The 12016-nt window shown below is 37.5% G+C and overlaps 1 long non-coding RNA gene across 2 annotated transcripts in view; it reads left to right on the top strand.

The window, feature by feature from the left end:
• LOC131503724 (uncharacterized) overlaps positions 1-7660 on the top strand; it is an 88056-nt gene extending 80396 nt beyond the window's left edge. The window contains exons 2-3 of one of the 2 annotated variants that reach the window (XR_009257544.1): positions 6131-6184; positions 7068-7660. This is a non-coding gene — a long non-coding RNA (uncharacterized LOC131503724). The remainder of the gene's footprint in view (positions 1-6130; positions 6185-7067) is intronic. The other variant, XR_009257545.1, reaches the window with a different exon arrangement.
• Positions 7661-12016: the final 4356 nt, after the last annotated feature.

The raw sequence follows: 12016 nt of genomic DNA on the forward strand, positions 1-12016 counted from the left end.
AGTGGAGGAGAGAGACAGGTGGCAAAGGGGCCAGTTATGAGACTAAACTGTAGCTGTGAGATACAGAAGAAAGGCTAGATTCTGGGAAATAGAAAAAAATAGAAGAACCTTCTGTGGATATGATAATAAATTCAGTTAAATTGTACATGCCAGGAGGAGATATACAATAGGCAAGTTGAAAAAAGGACTTTATCTTGGGAAAGCAATCTCTGCCTTGGATGGAGAACTAGGAGCCACTGGCTTAGAAGCCATGGCAGTAGAGGGTAGGTAAGATTACTCTAAGGAGAATATATAGGCAGAAGACGAGGAGGCTGGGAGGACATTTGAACAATACAGGAAAGGGAGGGACAATTGGAAAAACAAGATCTCAGAATAGGCAGGAGGGCATCGAATCTGGTACCTGAGATAAAAGGGATTCTCCCTAAAGAGGTGTCCTGTATTTGAAAAAAGATGAGAATTGACAAGCTAGAATACTGGACTTAAGTAGTTTGAGAGTAGGGATTATTTCTTTACTTATATGTTAGTCCTTTGTTGCTCATAAAACATTGCCTGACACAAAAGAAGTCCATAATAAATGTCTGTTGATTTATAATAGTTTACTCTTTTTGCATGAAACTCATCTGTTTATCTTTCTTACACTTCATTTCTTTCCTTGCAATATTTATGAGGTCTAATAGGTCTAGTTTCCTATTCTGAATTTCCTGGTTCCTGGGGGATGGGCTACTAGACCCTTGTCACTCAAGACGTGGTTCATAGAGTTGTAACATCAGTATCACGCAGGAGCTGAGTGCAAGATTGTGCCTCCATCCTAGATCTACTGAATCAGAATCTGTATTGTAACAAGATTCCCATGTGATTGGAGTGTACATTACAGTTTGAGAAGCACTGGCCTATAGACACCTTTTTGAATCCTTTTGTTCAAAACTCATTATTTTTTTTGTTCTTTGCTTCTTCATTAGGCCCTCACTATGGCTTCTACAAGATCAATTTCCAGGAACTGTTGCCCCATGAGGAAGTTTGATATATTTAATTTTATAAAATTACAGATGAGCTTGTACTCGTTTAACTGAAGTTCTTCATGTCATTATGAAAAATTAAAAGATCTATAACATATTCATTTTATAATCACACAAAGAAAACCAACACTGATATAAAAATATTATGTCGCACAGGACCCCAAGGGTTTGTGTTAGATATAACTTAGAAATTCTCAGCTGTGCATCTGCTTTGTTGCTGTTTTCTCTCTCACTGACATAATTTCAAGGTCACCAGTTCCATCTTTTATGGTGTGAGGAGTAAATCAGACGCAGAAGAGAAGGGCAAACTTTCCCTGAAGAGCTGGAATTCCAAATAGAAATGGAAGCAAAATATTGGAAGGGACAAACCTGGGATGCATGTACTTTCTGTTCTCCTGCTCTTTATATGAGAGCGTTTGGCTCCATTTCTGGTGGGCACTGTGACTGTGAGGTTTTGCCTATTCCTTCGAGTTTATTGTTTTGCTTCACACTTTTAAAATATTTGCAACCCAAGAAGAACTTGTGTAACTCTGGGTATGAATGCATGACTATAAAGATCTTCTGAAAACAGTTTATTAGAAATAATAGATTAAGTGCCATTTTCAGTATTTCCTCTGGTATTTGATTTATGTAATCACCACATAAACAGTACTGGTTAGACTTGCTTATAAGAAAATTGAAAATAAAAATTTTCTTTCCTCAGAATTATTGCTTATGTTTCTAGAGTCTCAAAAGAAACCAAGTTGTAGACATGTCTTGACAATGTCCAATATGGCTGGCCTTTCTATTTTACTGATGTCATTTATTTTCAACAAAGGAGTAAATTCCCTCTTCTTGGACTAAAATGTGTCTTGAAAAGTAAAAGAAAATTATGCCTAGTGTGGAATTTCAAACCTGAGTGCAAAACATCTGAACGCTGGGTGTTCATCTTTCTAACAAGCTTAGCAGATGGATGGGAAGTGATGTTTGCTGTTTATTTCCTCAACATATCAATATGTGAGGATGTGGTGCAAAATATGGTTTTCCTGCAAATGAGCAAAACCATGCCAGAAGAGTACAAGCAACATAGTTTGTACTCTGGAAGAACTTTAGAAATTGGAGGGCCACTATTAACTTAAAATCTTTCCAATTCTTTTTACTCATCAAAATCTTAGAACTGTTGTGATCAGGGTTGAAAGGACGCAGTTGTTTCTGCTACTCATCTAACCATTTCAAGAGCACTTAAAGTGTTCTTTCAGGCAAGAAACACAAGGACAACTGAAATCTATCTGTATTCATGGCTTTGAATTTTTTTAAAAAGAAAGAACTGTAAACGTAAGCCACCAAAAGACGCAGTTCATATCAAGTGATTTTTCCAGGATTTTAGTGGGTATTTTTGTGACCAATGACCTTTCTTTGGCTGTCAATCAGTTAAGTATTAGGCCACAATCATGGTTTAATAGCCAATTGGCATTATTTGAGAATAGTTCTAGAATTAGTCATGGCAACTATATAAGGATTTTTGCAGGAGTGTCACACTGAAAATTGGGGAGCTATTGGGAAGGGAGAAGTGGCTCAGTAGTATACAAAACCTGGAGAACTGTCTACTTATTTTTTAGGATAAGTAAGACTTACCTTTTTTGTTAAATTCTTGGTGCTAGCCCAAAGCCTTCTCCTCTTCTTTTGTTAATTATTGTTTCTCAGTGGCTTTTGTTCTCATGATATTGATCATGGGTTGCCTACATTTCCTGAGAAATAATAAAAATTCCTCCAAGCTAAGTTGTCTTATCATCCCAAGGAGAATAATGAAGTAGATTAAATGCTGAAAGATTCACGTTCCTATAGCTTGAGGTTAGACATTTATAGTCATCATCTTGCTACTAGTGACCTATAAAATTTTAATCTATGCCTGGGGCTGGGAAAACCAGATGCCTTAGATAATCATTGTATAGCTTATTCTTGGTTGCAGGTTTCCATCATATTGGTGCCCCTGGGGTAGGGAAGGTATATTCTAAGCTATAAAAAAAAATATATATTTTTATCTCAGTTCTTGAGTTGAGAGCAACACCTTTAAACTAGAGGTAGCACTATGAAATTTTGCCCCAAGAACTAGTGTTGGACTTAAGCTGATCCCCAGGGAAATCTGACCTGGGGCTGGAGAAAGAGTCCAGCACTTTCAGGCCCAATGTGATTCCTTCTTGCTAAAAAGCAGACAGAAGACTCTTTGTTTCTCAGTGAGTTCATAAGATTATGTTATTGCTATTGCAGTGGATGGAGCAGAGGTATCTGGTCTTTGTAAAGGATTAAATATCTTCCCAAATTCTATTTTGTGGCTTCCAATCTTTCTACTCTGTTGAACTGGTCTTTGTGAAAGCACTTCATTCTACAAAAATATTCTGTGAAGTGAATGTAAAGATGGGTCCTGTAGTGGATAGAAGACTATAATGGATAGAGGACTGCATTTCTTGTTAGGAAATCTGGGTTCTAGACCCAAATCTCTCTCCTTGGTAGTTGTTCACTTGGCCAAGTCACTCAATTTCTCTGACACTCATGTCTGACATTTGTAATAATGGAGGTTTAACTAGCTGTCCTATCTATGGACCTGTGTTTTGATGGTTTCTCCCACATTCTTCTTAGTAAGAAGTACAAAGAAGCTAACTGTAGAGACGGATGCCTGTTGTAGGCAAAACAAGAGGGAGAGACTTTTCAGTACATCTAAATGTTTGGTATAGAAAGTTCTTTAATAAAATCCAGAGCAGAGAGAGGATGACTGTGTCTTAAATATGGTGGGGCTAAGGTTATTATTTCATATAAATTTGGGTCACAGTCAAATAAATGGAGGAAGAGGAGTCCATCAGGTAGATTAGACAGGTGATCTTTGGAAAGAAAGAAAACCAGGTGATGGCAAGGTGTGTTTTTACCTAGTTTAGAAGAAAACCAACCATATCTAAAGGGAAGCCCAGAATCATTTTTTCCTGGACCAGAGATCAACTTTAGTCTTGGTAGAACTGGTTTTCAATGAAGCCAGCAGAATAGAGACAAAAGCCATGGACATTCAACTGATAGCTATGTGAAGCTGTGAAATTTACAAGATGAAAAAACTGGGAATACATACAGCTATCCAAGCTGGAGAACTAGTAAGGCCAGTTAATGCTCTGGAATTCCTTTCCAGAGGTTACTAGAGGCACACCTTGTAAGGAAGAAAGGAAGAGGCTGGTGGTTGCATTATACAAGTTTTGCCCAGGACCTTCTAACTCCCTCATCCCATAGTTCCCTGATGTGTCTCATTCAGTGCTGACCACATTTTGAAGTGTAAAATGTGAATGATAAAATCAGACCATACAGTAACAACAGAAAGTGGGCAAGAGTTTCTCAGTATTTCATGACCTTAAAAAAAAAAAAAATTGAACTTTTTGCTGAAAAACATTAACAAGAAGTTAATGTAACAGAGACCCTTATCTCTGATCCTTAGAGAAAAGTTGTGCAATGGTTTGGCATTTTCTGCTTGTGACCCAGAGCCACATTCAGGCAAATCAATCTTAGTTTTCAAAATCATACCCTCAAAAGGGAAAGAGCAAAGAATGGTATAAGGACCAAGGTAGGGATGTGAGCACTGGAGACTGGGTGGAGGGTCTATTTAAGCTTTCATTGTGTTCCTTTTGTTCTGCATTTCCCTGTGTCCCTGATGTCAAAAGGGCCAGCTTCACTGTTGTCATCATCCTAGCCCACTGTCTTCATTTCTGATTTCTACTGGGAAGTACCACTTGATTGGATGACTCATTTGTATTTCTTTTTCTAGCTTTCTGGTCTACTCACTTCTTTGTTCTGGATGTGTTCTTAATTTCTTTCACCCTTTCACCCTTTCATTCCTGATCTATACCCATTTACCCCTCAGTGATTGGCCCTGACCCACCTGTCAGGAAAGAGGGATTTGGACACTATGTTGGACACTATGATTGACGAGATGGTATATGAAGAAGTCCCATTCCAGTTGAATAGGTGAGGGTCCTCACAGACAAAATGGCCATGGCAGGTACTGTTATTCTTTCAGCAATCCAAAGTTCTCCTTTGGAGGTCAAGGGCTGCCTCAGAACAGCACGACTGGCCAACCGTGCCAACACAACCATGAAAATAACAAAAACAGAAAAAAAAATCCCTTAAATTAAAACCTTAATAATCTCCCCGGCACATTGGGTGTTCATGAAATTAAATCAGGTTGACCCATAGCAAGAAATCAAAAACTGTGAGTTTCCTTCTTCTCTAAGAGGGAAACACTTTAAAAATGCTTTTTAAGCCTCTCACATCATGACTATCACATCAAGAAGTCAAATATAGAATGCAAGCCCTTCAATGGCACTTACCTGACTTATGGTGGAAAAGGCTTTTTCTTTCGTGGTCAGAGGAAGAGAAAATCTGATGGCGAATGCTGTGAAATCCTAATGTAATTATGCCAACAGTGTTCTTCACCTATGGCTTGTGATACTCATATTAAATTTCTGTCAAGTATTTATTCTTACTGTTGGCACTGTGAATATGAATCCATTCATGTTAACCTTTAATCCCATTTTACAGCTAAATAGTACTGTTAGATGCTTGATTACTTCTCCAGAAGGAGGGATTTCTAGCAGTCCTTGGACACGTGTTCAGGAAGATTCAGGATTCCTGGCCCTGCCAAAAGTGATCTCTGGGATGTTTCCACTGAGAAGACTTTGGATGCCAGTTTTCACATTTAATGCACTGCAAGCTCTTAGTGACTTTTGGAATTTAGTGAGGATCAAGAGAGAAAGTAGAAGGAAACCAGACAGAGAAGGAAGAGAGCCTGATGGAGAAAATCTGCTGACTTGATAATGGTCTTTCATTATAGAGTTCATGTTTTATATCATTTGGTCTTTCAAACTACCTTCTCTATTTAAAGTGTTAATTAATTCCTTTATTCTTTTTGGCCATCAAAGACCTATGTAATTGATGTTCTGAACTCCCTGAGATGTAAATCCTATGTTTTCTTTCTCTAAAGCAGAGTAGTTAACCAAGCATTTACTCACAAGTATCTTTTTTTTTTAAGTTAACTCATTATGCTAAAATTGACTGTTAGTGTTTTTGTATTATTAAGAAAAACTTCCCAAACTTTATTACAGGTTTGCAGATCTTTCGGTGTCTGAGGACCTCAGACTGATAAGCATAAGGCTAAGGTTGGTTGTTTTCAATATCTTCTATATGTATTCATATATATGTTTATATATATATATATATATATATATGCACTTATATATATAGTACAAAAGTCTTTCTTAAAAGAAATCATAAAACGAAACCTCCATATGTAAAGTAGCTAAAAATATTGCTGAAACCGCTGAAGAGCACTCTAATTTTATCTGTTACTGTTACCTCTTTTAATTTTTTTTATGTTTATTTATTTTTGAGAGAGAGAGAGAGAGAGAGAGAGACCAAGTGTGAGCAGGGGAGGGGCATAGAGAGAGGGAGACACAAATCGGAAGCAGGCTCCAGACTCTGAGCTGTCAGCACAGAGCCCGATGCGGGGCTCAAACTCATGAACTGTGAGATCATGACCTGAGCTGAAGTTGGACATTTAACTGACTGAGCCACTACAGATGCCCCTGCTACAATTACCTCTTAATTGCTCCAAATGTACCTCAACAAAACTCTTGGGGTCTAAGGAACATAATTTGAGCTCCATCAGACTAAGAAACAAAAAGTGAAGGAGGGAATTTTAACAACTCATTGATGCAGTATTCTTATCCTTCTCTCACATGCAGATAGTAGGTAACTGGGCCAGTAGTAAATGGGTCAAAAGATAAAGAGAGTTTCCCTTTGCTTATCCACCTGTGAATCATTCATATGTTACTCATGAAGACAGAGAATTTGACTCCCTCTTCCCCATCCTATTTATAGAGGACTCTAGCCTGTGATCATACCTGACAGACCTGCTCCAGGTCATTGCATGAAGAAAACCAGAATATCCTCATTCTCAAAGTTCTGTATTTCATTGACTTATAGAATTAAAAAGAAATATGAGAGACTAATTCGGGCTTTTCAATGTTTCATTTTGTCAAGAAAGGATACTTCTAAGAGCAGCCACTGAAGGATACTCAAGAAGCTTCACACTTCATAAAAGACGGGACATTTTAACAACAAAATATTGGGAAAACCTCAGTCTCAGAATTACTTGTGTCAATTACTTGAGTCACAGTTAATCGAATGGAGGAAAGAACACTTTTCTTTTTGGAGTAAGACTCAAGAGTGAATCCCAGCTCTGCCAATTATTCCTTATATGACACTGGCTGAGATATTAATATTTCTGAGCCTCACAAATCAAATCACAAAATGAAATCACGCAGCCCACATGGTTTTCAGAATGCAACCAATGAGTAGTTTTACATTCCTATGCTGTTTAGTACATAGTAGGTGCTCAAAAATATCCATTTCTTCCCTCCCACACCCTTTCCCCTCTACTCATTTTACTCACCTCAGAGGATTGTTGTGATGATTGAATAAGACAATAACAAGAGAATGTTTGGTGAACCGTAAGGCATTATTTAAATGTAAGTTTCATGAGACAGAAGGTGCTTTGCTTTAAGCACATGCATTTTCCTTTTCATAAGATGTGTAATATGTAATGCAGGAACCCTCAAGGAAAAAAAAAACAAAACAAAAACTAGTGCCTTGTCTGATGCCTCCAAGACTCACATAGCCCCTGGATGAAACTGTACATAAAATGTAGATGTTATTTTAATAAATACTGTCCATATAGTGAACATAGTGTTTCTTTTGGGTGTTTTTTAAACAAAGAACTTTAACCAGTCAGCTCACAGATTTTCCTGCATGGTAAACTCTATAAGGTGTAGTTATAAAGTCCACTGGAGTTATAAAGCGTTTGGAGTTATATTGCATTAAGCACTATTGCATTCAATCTCACCAAGCTATTAAGGTGTTTTATAATGGGATGTAAATATTTATGACCTGTTTGAGAATAACCAAAGAAAAGTGCTTTTCATTATTTTACTTCGTATCCTATTAGCCAGACATATCTTTTAGTGTTTCAACACTTTCATGGCTCGGGAAAGTGATGTCAGCTTTGGTGCAGTATGCGGTTGGGAAGGAATCTGGTTACTTTTGTTACTGTGTCAAATTGCCTCCAAGCTGCTTCACCTGACAGCCTGCCTGGTGAGCTAAAGCCAGAAGAATTCTTCTGTAGACGCATCATGAATAATAATCCGCTACAGCTAAGAAAACACTCTAACTTTTGCAGGGAAACCTGGGAGCACCACATTCTAAACCAGGTTTGCATATCTCTCAGAGTTTTAAGTTGAGAAAACGCATTTCTGCTTTTATTCTCTTCCCTTGAAGAAAACTTGGAAAACGGCTGCACGTGTTTCTTCGAGAATGAAATTCTGTTTTCAGAAATCAATCTTGGTTCTGAAGTTTTCGAACACATCACTATTGTATTAAGTGGAAGTAGTTAATTTAAGTGAATTGAAGCTCTTGCTCGTCATTACAGGATATAGGAAAGTCTGGAAGATGCACTTTTTATTAAGGAAATAAAAGTTGATGCTGTTTTCATGATCACATACTGTACTTGAAAACATCTAGTTATGGAAAAGAGGGAAGGTTAAATATTCAAAAATGACAATTTAAAACCAGTTTGTTCTCAAATCTGTCACTACACTTTTTGTCAGATAGGTTTAAATCCTGGTAATTGGTTTATGCCAAAGGACAGAGGACAGTCATTTCAAAGCTTTCAACAGACTGTTAAATTGCCAGAAATAACAATCACAACAAAGTGACACATAATTTAGAAAGAATGCAGTGCATGCTTCTAATCAGAACAACAATAACAACAAGAAAACCTACTAAGAACAAGTATGGAAATGCCAGTATAGTGTTGAATCTAGCAATGATCACACATAAAAAGCAACTGTTTGACAAGGACAGCTGTGAATGATCTATGTGTCCCACACCCTCCCCCTCCCCCAATAAAAAAGATATTCTCATTGGAAATATGGTTACAAATATAAATCACTGATTTTTTGCAAGACCGTGACGGCTTGGTAATAAATATCAAATCAGTCCATTTTAGATCTGTAAAAGGATTCTTTCAGATCTGAAGACTCCAGAGCAACTGTGAAGCTGTCTTTATTCAAATCCTTTGAAATTTAAAGCGGTGATCTTAGACCACCAAGAACTGTAAGACATGCCAACTGATGCTTATAACAACTTAGCCTTCCTGTTCTTCATATCTGATTTTATTAAGTGTCTGTCAAAGAGTATATTTAACTTTCATGTTTCCAACAGGAATTCATTGTCTTTAACTTTTGTTCTAAGTTTTAACAGGCAGATAATGAAAAGAATTATTTGCATGTTGAATTTGTACCTCGGGCAATGAAAAGAGGTCTGAAGTTATTGTTGTGGTGTGACTTCCCTTTCTAAGAATAAATTCTATCGGAAGAGGTGGGGATGTCATAAAAATGAGGTCGAAAAGGAATTTTCAACATGATTTTGATGGGCAGATAAAAGCATTTACTATTATTTATAAAAGAGGATCTATTTAAGATGGACTCCTTCTCAATGTAAGGCAGTTAAGAACTTAAAAGGAAAACAGGGCTACTTTTATGTAATTGAGATGTTTCAGACTATATGAAGAAATCCTTTCATTCGCAACTCAGCAGACGAGACCTGGCACACGCCAAAGAAAATTTTAATGGAAATTAGGAGGCAGTGAGGATGATTGAAAACAGATAACGCTTTGCTTAGAAATAGCAAACTACAAAACTTATGTCAATAAGATTCCATTGCAAAAATGTATTGTTTTTAATTTATTGTCAATACATTTTTTAGAGTTAAATAAATTTGAATTCAATTCATTACTTAAATAAAACAAAAGTTGTTGTTTTCCAAACCATGTATATATCAAACTTTGAAACTGGGTGGGTCCCTTCTGCCAATTTGGTAATAGGCCAGTTTCGACTTGTGACCTCTGACACGCTCATTTAAATATTTTTAATGCAAAGTTCCTGCAACATCTTGTCCTGGTGAAAAACAATTTCACCAACAAACAAAAAAAGCAAATGAGGAAACTCCGTAACTACTCCTGTTACTTGTCATGCCCCACCATTTTCTATTTCTGAAATGTTGTCACTCTGGACCATTCTATAATATAAATATTTTATTTTCTATTCATTAGAAAATAGCTGTAATGGGGCATAATTTACATATTATAAGATTCCCCTGTGCAATTCAATATCTTTTAGTCAATTTATAGAGTTGTGCCACCTAATTTTAGAACTCCATTTATATTTACATTGTTTTAACATTTCTGTTTTTTTAGTATGTTCATACCTGCTTGTCTCTGAGATAAGAAAGGTTTTTGATAACTGGATAAAAGAAGAGGGGAAGGATGTTATAGGCAAGAGGGTTAGGATTCATTCATTTATTTGGTCATTGATCCATCCATTTATTTTAGAGTTATTCAGTCGTTAGTATGAACCAGACATGGAAGTGAGTACTTGCAATGGATTTTTCAATCATAATTTGGTGGGTAGACAAACAATTTAGCCATATTATCATCATAAACATGACAGATACTATCACAGGAATATGCAAATGGCACAATGGTAATGCAGAGAGCCTAATAGCAAATAGATCATGAAGGGCTTCCTGGAGGAAGGGCATTTTGAAGGCTAGCTAGAGTCAGGCAAAGAAGAAAAACAGTGCTAGAGTATGAGGTGAGGCTGGTGGAAAAAAATGGACCAGATCCCAGTGGAGCTGTGAGAACAGGCTCGCAATAAGTTTTTGTATGTTAACGAGGAAATTCAGATTACTTATTAGATTTCCCTGGTTATAATGATTTAAGAAACATTGTACATTGTGACAGCTTTCTGGAGGGTCACTGGATGGAACTGACTGAATATCATTGAGATGTTAATGTGAGAAGCTAGCATTCTCATTTTATCTTTCAAGATCAACATATGATTATATGTATTTTTATAATGTTTATTTATTTTTGAGAGAGAGAGAGAAAGAGAGTGCAAGCCAGGGAGGGCCAGAGAGAGAGGGAGACACAGAATTCGAAGCAGGCTCTAGGCTCTGAGCTGTCAGCACAGAGCCTGATGCGGGGCTCGAACTTATGAGCTGTGAGATCATGACCTGAGCTGAAGTTGGATGCTTAACTGACTGAGCCACCCAGGTGCCCCTGATTATTATATTATTAATTCAACTTCCATATAACTTACATTTAGTTCAAAGTCTCTGTGGGAAAGGGGGTGGAGAAAGAACACTGATGGCAATTGCTAGTAAGTTTAATATGGAGAGAATTTCTAGCAAAGGTTTTCCAATTTCATTATTTAAGTCGGCCCTGATCATTATTCCGGGATTTACTCCCAAAGTCAAGGTTTTAAGGAAGCTGAGGGAGGAGAGTCAGTATGGACCCCAGGGGCACTAGACTAACACCCTGTCTAATGTGGGGCTATGTATTCTTTGGGTATTGACATTGCAGATCTAACATCTGCTTAGACACTTTGTGTGCTTCTCTGTATCTCTCATAACCAAGAAGCCAATGGAAAAAGCCTCAGTATGTGTGGTTTCAGCTGGCTGGGGATAATTAGGATGTCTGCTTCACGCTCTGACCCCCTGGGAAGAGAACTGGCTCAATCCATTGGAATGGATTTTGTTCTGCTAGTGTAACATGATGGTCAATTACTGCCCATCCTGTTCAGCAGACTGTTGTCTCAAGATAACAGCAACCCACCTGGAGTCTTTGACTTGTCCATCCTCTGCCAGAAATGTGAATGCCATCCTGGCCAGGTGAATCTCTTTTATCAGGAAATATATTTGACTTCATATAGATGGCTACCCTCCTGGTCGAATAAAATCAGCATTTCCAATTAAGACCCAAAAATGGTTTCACGAAAAGTTTTCCTCAGAGGAAGCAAACTCTGAAAGTGCTTGCTCTTTTTCATCACCTGAGTCTACACACCGGGAAATGCTTTGGATGAAGGTGGAAAGGC

This window comes from Neofelis nebulosa, chromosome 2 (assembly GCF_028018385.1).
Source record: "Neofelis nebulosa isolate mNeoNeb1 chromosome 2, mNeoNeb1.pri, whole genome shotgun sequence".
Lineage (NCBI taxonomy): Eukaryota > Metazoa > Chordata > Mammalia > Carnivora > Felidae > Neofelis > Neofelis nebulosa.